Below are 13846 nucleotides of genomic sequence, written 5' to 3'. Positions count from 1 at the left end.
GTAATCTAAAAAGAAGAGGCACTGTGCAATAGTGGGAGGAAGGTGAGGTTTACAATGGTGTACAGATACTCTGATTGGTGGTGACTAGATCATTCCTTGCTCTGCTGCAGAGTTCACACATAAAGAACACAGAGCAACTATTAAAAGTTTTTTTTTCCCTTGAAGCCTTTTCAGAGCTTGAAGTCAAATTGCAATCAACATTTGCAGTAGAAGCTTTATTTTTGGTGAGATACTTTCTTAAACTCTTCCATATTCATAGGGATGTAGTCTCCATTTTTTATTATAACATTACTAAGAATTCTCAGGTGGTGGTAATGGAAGTAAATTATTTTACTTGGCAGACATTTTCTTACATCAATATTCCTAGAGCAGAGATTAAAATTTGCAATCACATTTCCTACATTAATTTCAATTGATATATGTTCACATAAAAAATATTTTTTATGAAATCTGCTTTTTTGTTCTTCTTCACTCTATTTAGTCTGCTTACAGTATATCGATAACTTCCAAGATGAATGAAAAACAAAAGGAATAGCATATTATCAGTAGATAGCCATTAACATTGTGACAGGAACCCATGGGTCAAAAAGACCTGCAGTTTTTAAAGATTGGTTCCTGTGCACTGATAAGGTGTCATTGGAGGACATCTGTCATTGTACTTCATGCAAAGTGCAACCAAATTGCACTCAAGTAAACATGGCTCTATTCCTGAACATGGAAAGAAATTAAAATGTGTTCTTCCTAGCAGTACTATGCTTATAAGAATTGAGTCATATCTTTAAAACACCTTATGTTTTATGCCATTGGTTTTAGTTTATTGAATCGGGTAAGACCAGGTTCAAATCTGTGAAAGAACATCTGTGAGTGAAAAAGTTGTTTTTTTTTTAAGTTCAGTTTTAGTGCTAAGTTGTACTTGTTTTCTCACCTTCAGCTGAGAATGATAAACTGGTTGTTGACACAAGATAGCTGTTAGTCATGTGTAATTTTATTTAAACATATTATAGTTTACATGCACATGTTCTTATCCTATGAGATTTCATGTATCTTAACACACAGCACTACTTATTTTGTAATGAAGAGTTCATCTGAACAATTCCAACCCAGTTAATTCAGCTTTCATCTCATGTAAATTTCCAAAAGGGGCTGCAACCATATAGATGTCCTGGTTGTCATCCAAGCCTATTCAAACTGGAGTCGATAAAAATAGTCATTAGAAAAGAGAATTTTAATATTTTAATGTGCATTTAGGAAAGACCATCTTTATAAAATAATGAAGCAACTGTGCATAGTAGGTTAAGTACATCTGTGCACATCTTAAAAATACATAAGTGAGACAATTTTTAATTGAATAGGAAAATTAAACAGCAGAATTATGTGGATAGAAATCAAGATAGTGAGCTGAAAAAATGCAATTTTAAGACAGAATTTATGGTTTAAATAAATGTTTTAATTAATGAATATTGATGATATTATTATTTGAACTAGACAGAAATTATTAGTATATGAGTTAATAACTAAGCCAAGTGAGTAAGTTAATACATTTTCTCGACAGATATTGACCTGGGTAGAAAACAAGTGCAAATATTTATTAAATTTAGTGAAAGCATAAAGGTTTGCACATCTTGTTCCTAAAAACATGCTAATTACATCTGATGCTAATGGAACATTTTATTTTAAAAATAATGCACGGCATTAGAATTGTGTTTAAATGGTAGAATATATTATTATAAACCTCAGAAATCTGTGAATTGATTATCTAATACTTTAATATTTGGGTGACAAAAAAAACTGAAAGCCTGCTGCAATATTTTATGAGCTTTTCTTAAGTGGTTTTCTATGTTCTAGAATAACAGATAAATTCTAATTCTAACAGGAGATAAAGTTTCAAATAGATACACTGTGCTTTTTAAACGTGTGGCACTTGTACATCCATTAGAATTTTATCATTTGGTTGCACACTATATGGTAAATTGTGTTATGACACCTCACCATCACACCTATATGCTTAGTTGGACATCCCATTCCCAAACCATGGCCATTAATATGGAGTTGATTCCTTCTTTGCAGGTATAACAGTGGTTTGAAAAAATGGGGAAGTAATGCAGTAGTTTGTGCCTATAGCAACCAATTAACAACAATGCATTTCCTGCCCTCTGAACTGTCATAGGGTGACTTAGAAGGGCCAATCGTGAGGCCAGTCCCCTTCCTATTAAATCCTAGGATTCCAGAAGTCTTTATTCAGTTCATGGTTGAGCAGACATGGGGTGGTCAGGGAGGAAGACAGCAGGGAAAGCTAGGTGCTAGTGCTGATGCTTACATTTAGCCGGAAACACACTAACAATGTGTTGTGCAGTGCTATCACAGATTAAGTAAAGATTTTAGAGTAATTTTAGGGAAAGCACAATGCTGCCGATTATTGCTACAAATGTCTAGTTTAGTCTAGTTTATTTTGTATATATATTTTTTTACATTAAACAAAGGTTTTATTAATCAACTGGTGCATACATGTTATGTTTTCTTTAACATATAAACTTGGTAACTCGTACATTGAATATTATACAGTCTGTACATATGATAATTGATACATTGTTCTTGTCATGTGAGAATATTTTATATGTATACATTTAACTTATAGAAACTACACATGGAGGCGCGCACCCAGGTAGTCATTCCATACTAATTTGGTTTCATTATACACAGGTATCAGACTCTTGAAGCAAACGATCCCATACCTTGTTGTACTTGGCAGGGCAACCTCTGTTAATATATATGCATTTTATATACGGCAAGGTGTTATTCACCTTCACCTTCCATTCCACTATTTTGGGAGGCATTTGTCTCATCCATTATTTAGCTATGATCTTTCTTGCTGCAAAGAGCATCTCATGGAGAAATGTTTTTGTATATTTGTCAATTGTGTCTGGAATTATACCCAGGAGGCATTGTTTTGGGTCTAGAGCTAGGGGTGAGCCCATTGTATCATGCAGAAATGTCACAATTTGTTCCCACAAACCTTGAATCTTAGGACATGTCCAAATCAAGTGGAAAAAAGTGCCTGTCTCTCTCCCACACATCATGCATGTGGTAGATTGTGTGCGTTTGTATCTTGCCACTCTAAGGGGTGTGAGGTATGCCCTATGAAGAATGTAAAGCTGCAACAGACGATCTGATAATTTGGGGGACACAGCCTTACAAGTCTCCAGTGCCTCCCCCCACTCCTCATCCTCCATTGGCCCCACTTCCCTTTCCCATCTTGGTTTGAGATCATATGCTATTCTAGTAGAGACGGGGGTTGAGAGCATGTTATAGAAAGCTGAAATCAGTTTATGGGAGTCCGTGCTCCTAATTACTGCCATAAGGACATTAGGTGTAGGATTTGGGAGGGAATCAGGAAATTGTGACTGTGCCGCATGACGAATTTCTAGAAATCTAAAGAACATTTGATTCTGAATTGTAAATTCTTCTTTAAGTGAATCAAAAGTTTTAAGATGCCGTCTTTTAGTAAGTGATGCAGATAAAATATACCCTGCATGGACCATAAATTTGTGTCATAAATTTTGTTGAATTCAGGAAGATTCTTGTTGTGCCATACCGGCGTGTAATTATTGAATTGTGGGATTTCAATTGTGGAGGCGGCTCCCATATTTTCCTGTAGTGATATAGCATGGTATGTCTATTTACCCCTAGTTCCATCCCCCCCGAGCCCGATGCTATTGCATATATCGAGCCCTTGGTGTGTTGTGCCCATTTTGGACATAGGAGCATGAGAAATCTCTCGCTGTCCATTTTATCTAAATGGAAGAGCTGTGACAGTTGTGATGCAATGTAGTATAGGTTAAAGTCAGGAAGAGCTGTGCCACCGAGGTCAGTCGGGTTCTTGAGAGGCTTGAGAAGGGACTCTAAAGATTTGAAATGTTTCAGGGGTAAGTAAACTGGAGTATGCCAGTAAGATCATCTTAATTAAATTTATGCGACCCCAGGTCCCAAGTGGGAGTCTGGACCAGACCCGTACTTTATTTTTAACCATGGAAAGGAGAGGGTCTATATTGAGGGATACATAATCTGCAGGGGATCTGGATCTATGGATCCCTAAATATTTAATTACATCAACTCCCTGAAGTGGTAGTCTGGCTTGGGATTCTAGGGGTGGGAAGCTATCAATTGGTAGAATTTGGGACTTATCCCAGTTGCTTTTCAATATTCGGAATTGTTCGATTGTGTGGAGTGCGGTAAATAAAGATGGGCCTGAATCCGCTAAATATAGCAGCGTGTCGTCTGCATACATACTGATTTTTTCAAATAAAGAGCCCAGTCTTAGTTCTCTAATCTCCGGGTTCGCTCAGATGGATATCGCAAGGGGTTCTGCCGCAAGGGCATACAATAGTGGGGATAAGGGGCAGCCCTGCCTCGTGCCTCTACTGAGGTCAAACATCCGAGAGGACCACCCATTAGCCACCACCCTAGCCCTAGGTGCCTGGTAAAGCAATTGAACCCACTGAATAAATTTCGGACCGAAGCAATAGCCCTCCAAGTATCTCCAGAGATACCTCCACTCCACCGAGTCGAATGCTTTGGCTGTGTCCAAAGTCACCACAACTCGTGAACCAACCTCCTCATGTGTAGCCTGTATATTCATATATAATTTCCGGAGATTAAATGTGGTGTTGCGACCAGGCATAAAACCTGCCTGGTCCGTATGTATTAGTGATAAGATGACCTGATTAAGCCTAATGGATACTTTGGCCAATATTTTGATGTCCACCCGTAGAAGGGATATTGGACGATAGGATTCTGGGTATTCCGGGTCCTTTCCTGGTTTGGGGATGAGGACTATTGCTGCCTCTGTCATGGATGGGGGTAAAGTCCCAGTCTCAAAGAGATGATTGTATAAAGCTAGCAGTTTAGGGGTTAGTATTTCCACGAATTGGGAATAAAACTCAATTGGGAGTCCGTCTGATCCTGGGGATTTAGACCTGGCAAAACTGGCAATAGCAATTGTAATTTCGTCTGTGGTGAGGGGTGCCTCTAATAGGTCTATCTGTTCTTTTGTCAGCTGTGGGAAAATCACCTTCTCAAGAAAGAGGGACATTGATTGTGTCTCAGTGGGAGCTGTTGTTTTGTACAAGTCAGCAACGAAATCTCTAAACATAGAGGTTACCCTGGGTGGGTCTGTTATTTGTTGTCCTCCAGGGCCATGTAGTGTAACCACTGGGGGCCTATCTTCACTATGCACCAAGTATGCCAATAACTTGCCTGCTTTTTCCCCATATTCAAACATTTTTTGTTTGGAGAAAAAAAGTTTTTGCCTTGCTTTCTGATATTGTAGCTGGGTAACTACTCTAGTTTGTAGTTTATGCAGGTTCGCATTGGCGGGGGTCGGGTGGCGGCGAAGTCTCTTTCAGCAGAGGACAGGTCCTCCAGCGCCTTACCGAGGGCACTGGAGGAATTTGTCTTGATTTTATTGATAGCAACAATTAACGTGGAGCGAGCGAATAGCTTAAAGGAGTCCCATACTGCGGAGGGCGATGCTGACTTGTCATTCTCCACAAAGTACAGTCTCCACTTATCCGTGAGCTCATCATCCTCCGGTAGGAGAGAGAGCCAAAATGGATTCAAACGGCAGGACCGTGGTGGTTTTGCTATAGGGATGCTTAATGTAATCCAGTAAGGACTGTGATCCGAGAGTATTCTAGGGCAGAATGCAGACTCTGTTAGTCTTGGTGTCAATCTGTGGGAAATGAGTATGAAGTCTATGTGGGACATGGAGTTATGAGAAGATGAGAAGCACAAGTACGATTTAGCCTGTGGGAACCTGTGGTGCCACGTATCTGTTAAATGGAAGGTGGAAATGAGCTTAGAGAACCTAGTTTCGTTGGGAGTATTTAGGGCAGGTGGAGTAAGTTGTAGCCTGTCCAAAGTCGGATTTAGTGTGGTATTAAAGTCGCCTAGCCAAACTGCAGATATAGCAGGGTGGCGGGCCATGAATGATAGTCCCTCTTTAATTATGGTGATGTTAAATGGGGGTGGTACATAAAAGGCCAATATGAGTAGGGGTTCTCCATATAATTTAGCTAGGATAAATACGTATCGTCCCTGTGGGTCAGTGGACAGTTCACATAACTCAAAGTGTACTGATTTAGCTATCAAGACTGAGACTCCCCTGGAATGGGATGTGTGGGTACAATGATACGCCCACCCAACCCATGGCCGGCGAAGTACCATCTGGATGCTCCCCTCAACATGCGTCTCCACCAAGGCTATTACATCAGCATGCTATTTCTTGAGGAATGTGAAGACTGCTGCACGCTTAAATTTCTCGCGCATGCCCCCACATTCCACGGAAGAAATTTTAGAGATGCCATGAATAAAACCTTTTGAGATCTAATGGAACAGTTATGTTAAGCAATTTGCTCTTTATACATAAGGCACATAGGTTCCTAATATTCAGACATGGATGCATCAATATTGTATCACACAACATACATAAACACTCACATGAGCATAGCATTCAAAATGTTACCTGTTTTCTGTGATTAGTATGCACAATCAAGTTTAACAAAACTATAAACAAATGAACAAATGGCCTATTCCCTTAACTTGTGTTCAACTGGGAAACATTAAATCTTCCAAGTTATAGGGAAAATGCAGAACATCTTGCTAAGTCCCTGGGGTCTGAGTAGAACAAGGGATATCATCCATACCAGTTGTGCAAGGTATGGCATGGTTTTCGATCCCCTTGTTTTCTGTTGAATGCATCTAACAGAAAAGACTCCAGTAATCATGGTACTGCTTCCCAGTGGTGTGTGGGGTAAAGTCTCGCTGCACGATGCATGTGACTGGTAGTTTCTGCCCTTCTGGAGCCCCGGAGTGTAAGTGGACTCTTAAACTGTAAATGTCCAGGGTTTGTACTTTATACTCGCGCTGGTTCATAAACGGCTCCATGTCACATTCAAACAGTTTTTGTGTGTAAGAAACGGTTCAAATCAAGAAATGGGTGGTGTCAAACAAGGTTCCATGCAACTGCAAGGGACAATGCACCCATGCGACTCTGAAGAAAAATTGCGCTGTACATGATTTTGGGCATAACAGTTGGATCTTTATATATCTGGGACTTGATCAATCAGCTCTTTCAGGGATTGCACGACGCTCCAACCAGGAAATCACTTCTTCAGGATCCTCAAAGAAGACTGCACGACCATCATGTTCTATTCTGAGGCGGGCAGGAAAGAGCATGGAATATTTGTAATGTAAGTTCCTCAGCCTGCGCTTGGCCTCTGCAAAGCTCTTGGGACGGCATTGTACCTCTGCTGAAAAATCTGGGAAAATAGCTACTTTAACATTCCCTACTGGGATGTTGCCTTTCTCCCTCGCCATCCTCAGGGCTGCATCTCGATCTTTGTAGTTGAGGAGTTTAGCTATGAATGTGCGAGGGGGGCTCCCTGTGGGGGGGTCTGGCTGCCATGCGGTGTGCCCGCTCCACCGCAAATATAGGGGAAAAGGCTTCTCTCCCATAGGCGTTGATTAGGAGTTGTTCCAAAAACGTGGTGGTGTCCTTGCCTTCAGTACCCTCTGGCAGGCCTATCAGGCGTAAATTACATCTTCTCAGCCTATTCTCCATATCGTCTTGTTTGGTGAGGAGTTGGTGTATTTGTTGTTGCATGCGGTCTGAGGATGTTTGTAAGGGTGGAATGGCATCCTCCACCGTGCTCAGCCTGGTCTCAGCTTCCTTCACTCTATCCCTGAGCTTTTGAAAGTCTTGCCGAATAAGGGAAATGTCCATCTTGACCTCCTCGATTTGTGCTGTGAGGGAAGTTCTGCAGAAAGTGATTGCTTCAAGTAGTCGGTCAGTATCACTCGCCGTTTGTTCTCCCCCCCCCTGTTTTGTCAGAGGCTCCATCTTCCTCCATATCCTCCTTGTCTTCTCGGCGGTACTGCTCGAGTTTTGCCGCCACTGCCTTCTGTGATTCGGTTGGTGACATGCTGTGAGGGTCTGGGGTGTCACTCAGTGAGTCCCCAATCTTGTGTTGGTAAAGTTAGTAACCTGCGGGAAAGGAGACAGTGCTGGCTATGGCCTCAGAGCCACCAAGATGTCCAGGGGAAAAATCATCCCAAATGCGGCAAGTGCATGACAGACTGCTGCTCCGTTTGGGGTGCTGGTAGTCTGAAGGTGCGATGGGGAGTGTGAAAGGTCCCCAAAAGGAATTTTCAAAATAAATCAAAATGGCAGCAGGGTGTAGATGTAGCACAGGCCGGGTGTATGGGTGTATAAAGATGGCCGCAGACCTCTGTGTGCAGGCCAAAGCCACGGGCTTGCCTAAATGCGGCTGCCGCTCCTTCTGGGGTACTGGGAGTCAAGGGAGTCTGTATGGGTGGGGAGGGATGTGTTCCAGGTCCCCAAGAAGGTTCCCAAGAAAAGCCAAGCAGCAGCAGGGTGTAACTACCCTGAGATAGATCGGGTGCACAGAAGGACCAAGATGGCCGCGGACCTCCGGGAGTAGGCCGAAGCTGCGGACTTGCCTGAATCTGGCCGCCGTGTGGAGGATCGCCGCTCCGTTCGGGCCGCCGCTGATCCGGTCACTCTGATAGTCAGCACAAGGGATAGTAGAAGTCCCAGAAGAGTCAACCCAGCGGATGATGAAGTATTAATAGTGCAGGATTCATTTCAGCAGGAGTAATGGACGGAGCTCAGGGTATGCACATCCTACTCCATGCTGCATCAGGCCACGCCCCTATTTTGTATATTTAAAAAGAAGAAAATTGTATTACTGGATAGTTGATATGTTTATTATAATGTACAGTATGTCTATACATTTATAAAAAAAATAAAAATAAAGACATTAAAAAACAAAAAAAAATTACCATATTTAGACTCTGAGACACTGAAGCTGATTTGAGAAGGGAATTTTTCCTAGCAATAACTTCAGTTGCCGTTTGGCTGCTGCGCCATTTTGTTTTTTTGGGGGTGCTTTTTGGAGCACACATTTACTTTTTCATAGGTTTAAAGCACAACTCAGGGCACAAGAAAAATTACCCTTGCCTCCCAACACTGCAAGCATTACATACTCATGAAGTATAAGGTATAAAAAGTAAAAAACTGAAATACTTCTTTCTCTGGTAGGCACCCCCTATTGGTGCAACTAGTTCTCTCCTCTATAGTGTCCCTGACCATGGTTGCATGCTTACCCTCTCACATACAATGCAGCCCTTCATTTTATATGAAAACACCAAAGGACCACTCACAGCCCAGAGCATCACAAAGAAGAGGAAGAAGAGGAGAGCATCAAATATTGCCAAAGTAATGAATAGAGCAAGTAATACAGCCTCTTCCTCTACCCCTTAGACTTAATGAGCATTTAACCTTTGCAATGGGGGGGTTACAAAATGGGGGGTTAGGGTTTGACGTTTAAAGACCACTTTTTCTTTTCTTTTTTTTCAATTAAAAGTGAATTGCTGTGGGTCATGTTAGCCAAGTAGCCTAGCCAAAGTGTTAAAAGACTGTGCACATACTCACTACAACATTTTGGAGGTCCCTTAAAAAGTGGGAGGCACATATACAAACTTTTGGTCCCTTAAAAAGTGGGAGGCACATATACAAACTGTTGTAATTCCTACACCATTCACCTGATTTGGATGTAAATATCCTCAAATTAAAGCTGAAATTCTGCAGTTAAAGCACATCTTGATCGTTTCATTTCAAATCCATTGTGGTGGTGTATAGAGCCAAAAAGATTAGAATTGTGTCGATGTCCCAATATTTATGGACCTGACTGTATACTGCAGAAGGTTGGCTCCCTTGGGCGAATTTTCGCCATGGTACGTGGGCTGCTTTAGGAGCTCTGGGTACGTCGGAGCCGATGCGCGTGGCCGGCGGTCACGATGCCTGCCTGCCGGCCACCCGCGGTTTCTCCTGCCAGAGTCAGAACAGAGATCTGTCATGTAAACAGACAGATCTCCATTCTGTCAGGGGAGAAGAGGCAGATCTGCTGCTCCTAAATATTAGGAACTGCGATTGGTCTCCTCCTCCAGGCAGTCTCATCCCCCCAGTTAGAACACACATGAGGGAATACATTTAACCCTTTAAACGCCCCCTAGTGTAAACCCGTTCCCTGCCAGTGACATTTATACAGTAATCAATGGCCATTTTTAGCACTGATCACTGTATAAGTGTCAATGGTCCCAAAAAAAGTGTCAAAAGTGTCCGATCTGTCCGCTGCAATGTCGCAGTCCCACAAAAATTGCTGATTGCCGCCATTACTAGTAAAAAAAAAAATGAATAATAAAAATGCCATAAATCTATCCCCTATTTTGTAGACGCTATAACTTTTGCGCAAACCAGTCAATATACACTCATTGAGATTTTTTTTTACTAAAAATATGTAGAAGAATATTTATCGGCCTAAACTGATAAAGAAATTAGCTTTTTTACATTTTTTGGGGGGATATTTATTATAGCAAAAAGTAAAATATATTGTTGTGACAGACTCACCCGGGACAGAGGCTGTTGGAGGGGACTGAATGTGAGCCTCTTGCCTACAGATTATGGGCCCTGGCATTTGGGGTACCCTTGAGGTGTTGTTACTTTGGCTTCGGGTCCTTGTCCCCCAGGACACACAGACTCTGGGGACCCTGTATTTACCATATTAGCAATAGTGACTAAGTCATACTGTTGGGACACATACTGTGAGGAAATGCTAATATCAACTCCACTCACCTGTCTGATATCTGCTATAATGTGTTTAATGTAAATGAGTCTAGTCTGGCTTACCACAGGTTCTAAGGGTATTCCACATATTGTTGTTTGTTCTAATTAACCCTGTGTTGATGTTTATGGTAATGTGTATTGAATAGTCAATGGCTAGGAGACGAACAGTCTACTCCTACTATAGTTTGTTGATGACTAGGCTGAGGAGGGGGGGAGATCACTGTTTGTATTGTTAATTGTAATAAGCTCCTGCTATCGTGAGAAATATCCTGTGGTTGTACTTATGATAATGTATGATGTACTGTGTGAAGCTCGGAGACAACAAGTCTAACCTGTAGTGAAATCCTGAAGGGCACAGAGTCACACCAGCTGCCTAAAGGGATTAGTTAATTAGCTCATGTTAATTTGTTAAAGGTGTATTGTTAGAGTAATATGAGCAGGAGGGGGGAACCTCCCCTTCTACTGTATATAAGACTGTATTCTGGTTCTAATAAATGAGTCCATGTTAGCAGTGAAACAAGTGTCGCCTTGTTTTATGCTTGGGAGCGGTTGGAATATCTGATATCTGTGTCCAGACTGGGAGGAATTGGTACTGACGAAAGCACTCAAGCGGAGTGTGGGACGTTCCTCTACATTGGTGGCAAGCAGTGGGATTCTTCCTGCAGTCTAGGACATCCAAACTTCCACCTGGATCCAAGATCCAGATAGCAGGTGAGGAGAGGTACAGATACCAGCCGCCATGGAAAAGGGATTTGGAAAGAGGTTGCGAGAGATGCAGATACAGCACAGAGGACCAGTATCAGAGCAGGTCCTGCTGGGATGGTTTGATTCTATTAGCTGCGAACTCTGGAAAGAAGCGCTAGCCTGTGAGCAGCGACACCAGGGAAAAGTTCTCCCCTCCATCGAGGAAAGGTACTGGTCGCAGTATGGATTGCGGGTGCTGTTTTTGGGAGAAAAACCAAACAAGGAGCAGACAGTGGAATTAAGCAGGCTGGTCTGGGCAGAGATGCGGCTGGATGAGAGCTACAGAGCCCTCCGGTGGTATGTATCCCAAGCATACCCTTGGAGAGCGGATGACAGCCCAATGGAAGGCTTTGGCTACGGCGGCCTGGGACTGTTGTATGTGAAGCTGACAGGGGACCCTAACTTTGGGAGTGATTTGGAGTGGCGGTTGGACAAAATCATGGATTACAGAGAACAACTACTGAACGTCTCGGAAGTGCACTGGGCACTGGAAGATATAGAGTTTCTGGTCGTTCAGGAATGGGAGCTGGAGATCGCCTACAGATGGCTGCTAGTCTCTGCTCAGTGCCAGGGCTGGGCTCCCTTTGCCTGGGACTATCAGGAAATACCAGGTGACAACTCTGAAATCCTGGCTGAAGAGTCAGCAATGTGGCAGAGTAACAGTGTGCTTTGCCAACCTGCCCCCACAGCTAGGGAGGCGGAGGTCTTATGGCGGATGCAGCAAGTGCTGACTTACCTTAATGATCCTGTTTCTGCATGGGATGATCTTGGATGGAGGAATGTGCCTGTCCAGCAGCATGCCAGAGAATCGGCAGTGGAAAATCTGAAGATTGCCATCCCCAAACCTGAAGTGCTGACAACAGGGCAGAGCTCTGCTAACCTCTGCCCAGCACTGATAGCATCTTCTGGGTTCCATGGGCAGTAAATGTTGAACCTCTATTCCCAGACACCAGTTGCAGAGACAGGGGATTTGATAGACTTATTTGCTGAAGAAGAACAATCTGGTGAGGCCCCAGCGGAAGAGCTGGTATTAGGGCATAAACTTCACTGTGCTCTGCCCAGCACCAACAGCAGTATCTGTGGAGTTACAAGGAACTTCCCCAGCTGAAGTGCTGGTCACCAGACAGAGGGGCCAAGACCTCTTCCCCACACCTGTAGCAGTTTCAGAGGCTCAGGGTGAGAAGGTGGCAATCACTTCCCAGCAGCAGATACAGGGGGAAAAGGGATAGGAGGTGTTCTTCGTCCCTCCCCAACAGTTGGCCAGGGTGGAGGAAGCGGTCTTTCCTCCCCAGCAAAGATCCATGCACCTGGGAGACAGTACCACAGACATGTCGTCCCAACAGCCAGATGAGGGAATGGAACAGGAAGCAGCCGGCTCACCTCCCCAATGGCAGCTGCACAGTTTGTGAGTGGAGGAATCCAGCCTCCTGCCCCAACGGTTAGCCAGAGCAGAGGGTGTGAAGTCCCCAGCAGAAGTGCTGGCAACAGGGCAGAGTGCTACCAACCTCCTCCCAGCACCAGCAACAACTGTGAAGATCCAGGGAGCCGGGGCAGTCGGCCCCTCTCTCCGGCGACAAGCTGATGTAGTGGAGCTGCTACTCCCAGCTGAATTGCTGGCAACAGGACAGAGCGCTGCTGGCCCCTGTATCGCACCTACAGTTTCTTCTCAGCTTCAGGGAATTGGGACAGTGGGCCCCTCTGTCCAGCAATAGGCCAAGCTATGGAATGGTAAACACCACCCAGCTGAAGCACTGACAACCAGACAGAGAGTCAATGACCTCTGCCCCACACCTACTGAGGTCAACTATTCCTTGCAGCCAAGAAAGGAGATCATGCGGACAGACTTTGTGAGTTCACTCTGCCTGACTAACGCATGTCCAGACCAGGTGGTGGTCTGGGACCTTGTTAGTCAACTTTTGATGGGGGAGAAATGTGACAGACTCGCCCGGGACAGAGGCTGTTGGAGGGGACTGAATGTGAGCCTCTTGCCTACAGATTATGGGCCCTTGCATTTGGGGTACCTTTGAGGTGTTGTTACTTTGGCTTCGGGTCCTTGTCCCCCAGGACACACAGACTCTGGGGACCCTGTATTTGTCATATTAGCAATAGTGACTGAGTCATACTGTTGGGACACATACTGTGAGAAGATGCTAATATCAACTCCACTCACCTGTCTGATATCTGCTATAATGTGTTTAATGTAAATGAGTCTAGTCTGGCTTACCACAGGTTCTAAGGGTATTCCACATATTGTTGTTTGTTCTAATTAACCCTGTGTTGATGTTTATGGTAATGTGTATTGAATAGTCAATGGCTAGGAGACGAACAGTCTACTCCTACTATAGTTTGTTGATGACTAGGCTGAGAAGGGGGGAAGATCACTGTTTGTATTGTTAATTG

Source organism: Aquarana catesbeiana, linkage group LG07, assembly GCF_042186555.1.
Source record: "Aquarana catesbeiana isolate 2022-GZ linkage group LG07, ASM4218655v1, whole genome shotgun sequence".
Classification (NCBI taxonomy): domain Eukaryota; kingdom Metazoa; phylum Chordata; class Amphibia; order Anura; family Ranidae; genus Aquarana; species Aquarana catesbeiana.
This window is presented reverse-complemented; position numbering follows the sequence as displayed.